The sequence below is a fragment of the Calliopsis andreniformis genome, unplaced genomic scaffold, assembly GCF_051401765.1.
Source record: "Calliopsis andreniformis isolate RMS-2024a unplaced genomic scaffold, iyCalAndr_principal scaffold0018, whole genome shotgun sequence".
In the NCBI taxonomy this organism is placed as follows: Eukaryota; Metazoa; Arthropoda; class Insecta; order Hymenoptera; family Andrenidae; genus Calliopsis; species Calliopsis andreniformis.
This window is the reverse complement of record NW_027480430.1, coordinates 2606527-2609311: the sequence shown is the minus strand read 5'-3', so window position 1 is coordinate 2609311 and position 2785 is coordinate 2606527.

Sequence of the window (2785 nt, the reverse complement as noted above, 5' to 3'; positions counted from 1 at the left end):
GCAGCGACCTAGAGTGAAGCCTAGGTTGCTCGGAACGTAGAAATGACCATTACTTTCACACTGGTTGCAATCATTCGTTTTATACGATGGAAAAGCTGTTGTATTTATATTGTATTTTATGCCTCTGGCGTTGACTTCTAAGGCCGTAGCTATTAGATGTGGTGGAGCAACGCCCTAGAGTGACGCCTAGGGTGCTCGGAACGTAGAAATGACCATTACTTTCACACTGGTTGCAATTATTCGTTTTATAAAATGGAAAAACTGTTGTATTTATATTGCACTTTATGCTCCTGGTGTTTACTTCTTAGGCCCTAGCTATTCAATCTGATGGAGCAGCGACCTAGAGTGAAGCCTAGGTTGCCCGGAACGTAGAAATGACCATTACCCTCACACTTGTTGCAATTATCCCTGTTATACGATGGAAAAACTGTTGTATTTTTATTGTATTTTATGCTTCAGGCGTTCACTTGTAAGGCCGTAACTATTCGATGTGGTAGAGCAACGCCTTAGAGTGAAGCCTAGGTTGCCCGGAACGTAGAATTGACCATCACTTTCAAACTGGTTGCAATTATTCCTGCTATATGATGGAAAAACTGTTGTATTTTTATTGCATTTTATGCTTCGGGCATTAACTTCCAAGGTCCTAACTATTCAATCTGTTGGAGCAACGCCCTAGGGTGAAGCCTAGGTTGCGCGGAAAGTAGAAATGACAATAACTTTCACACTGGGTGCAATTATTCGTTTTATACGATGGAAAAGCTGTTGCATCCTTATTGTATTTTACGCTTCTGTCGTTGACGTCTAAGGCCGTAGCTATTAGATGTGGTGGAGCAACGCAATAGAGTGACGCCTAGGTTGCCCGTAACGTGGAATGACCATTACTTTCGCAATGTTTGCAATTATTCATTTTATACGGTGGAAAAACTGTTGTATTTATATTGTATTTTGTGCCTCTGGCGTTGACTTCTAAGGCCCTAACTATTCGATCTGGTGCAGCAGCGCCCTAGAGTGAAGCCAAGGTTGGCGGGAATGTAGAAATGACCATTACCCACACACTTGTTACAATTATTCCTGTTAGACGATGGAAAAACTGTTGCATTTATATTGTTTTTCACGATCCTGGTGTTGACTTCTTAGGCCCTAACTATTCCATCTGGTGGAGCAGCGCTCTAGATTGAAGCCTAGGTTGCCCGGAACGTAGAAATGACCATCACTTTCAAACTGATTGCAATTAATCCTTTTATACGATGGAAAAACTGTTGTATTTTTATTGCATTTTATGCTTCCGGCGTTGACTTCTAAGGCCCTATCTATTCAATCTGTTGGAGCAGCGCCCTATGGTGAAGCCTAGGTTGACCGGAACGTAGAAATGACCATAACTTTGACACCGGTAGCAATTATTCGTTTTACACGATGGAAAAACTGTTGTATTTATTTTGTATTTTATGCATCGGGCGTTGACTTCTAAGGCCCTAACTATTCAATCTGTTGGAGCAACGCCCTAGAGTGAAGCCTAGGTTGCCCGGAACGTAGAAAGGACCATAACTTTCACACTGGTTGCTATTATTCGTTTTATACGATAGAAAAACTGTTATATTTATATTGTATTTTATGCTACTGGCGTTGACTTCTTAGGCCCTAACTATTCGATCTGGTGGAACAACGCCGTAGAGTGAAGCCTAGGTTGCCCGGATCGGAGAAATGACCATTACTTTCACACTGTTTGCAATTATTCCTTTTATACGATGGAAAAGCTGTTGTATTTATATCGTATTTTATGCTTCTGGCGTTGACATCTAAGGACCTAACTATTCGATCTGGTGGAGCAACGCCCTATAATGAAGCCTAGGTTGCCCGGAACGTAGATATGACCATTACCTTCACACTGGTTGCAATTATTCCTGTTATACGATGGAAAAGCTGTTGCATTTATATTGTATTTTATGCTCCTGGTGTTTACTTCTTAGGCCCTAACTATTCGATCTGATGGAGCAGCGACCTAGAGTGAAGCCTAGGTTGCTCGGAACGTAGAAATGACCATTACTTTCACACTGGTTGCAATCATTCGTTTTATACGATGGAAAAGCTGTTGTATTTATATTGTATTTTATGCCTCTGGCGTTGACTTCTAAGGCCGTAGCTATTAGATGTGGTGGAGCAACGCCCTAGAGTGACGCCTAGGGTGCTCGGAACGTAGAAATGACCATTACTTTCACACTGGTTGCAATTATTCGTTTTATACAATGGAAAAACTGTTGTATTTATATTGCACTTTATGCTCCTGGTGTTTACTTCTTAGGCCCTGGCTATTCAATCTGATGGTGCAGCGACCTAGAGTGAAGCCTAGGTTGCCCGGAACGTAGAAATGACCATTACCCTCACACTTGTTGCAATTATTCCTGTTATACGATGGAAAAACTGTTGTATTTTTATTGTATTTTATGCTTCAGGCGTTCACTTGTAAGGCCGTAGCTATTCGATGTGGTAGAGCAACGCCTTAGAGTGAAGCCTAGGTTGCCCGGAACGTAGAATTGACCATCACTTTCAAACTGGTTGCAATTATTCCTGCTATATGATGGAAAAACTGTTGTATTTTTATTGCATTTTATGCTTCGGGCATTAACTTCCAAGGTCCTAACTATTCAATCTGTTGGAGCAACGCCCTAGGGTGAAGCCTAGGTTGCGCGGAAAGTAGAAATGACAATAACTTTCACACTGGGTGCAATTATTCGTTTTATACGATGGAAAAGCTGTTGCATCCTTATTGTATTTTATGCTTCTGTCG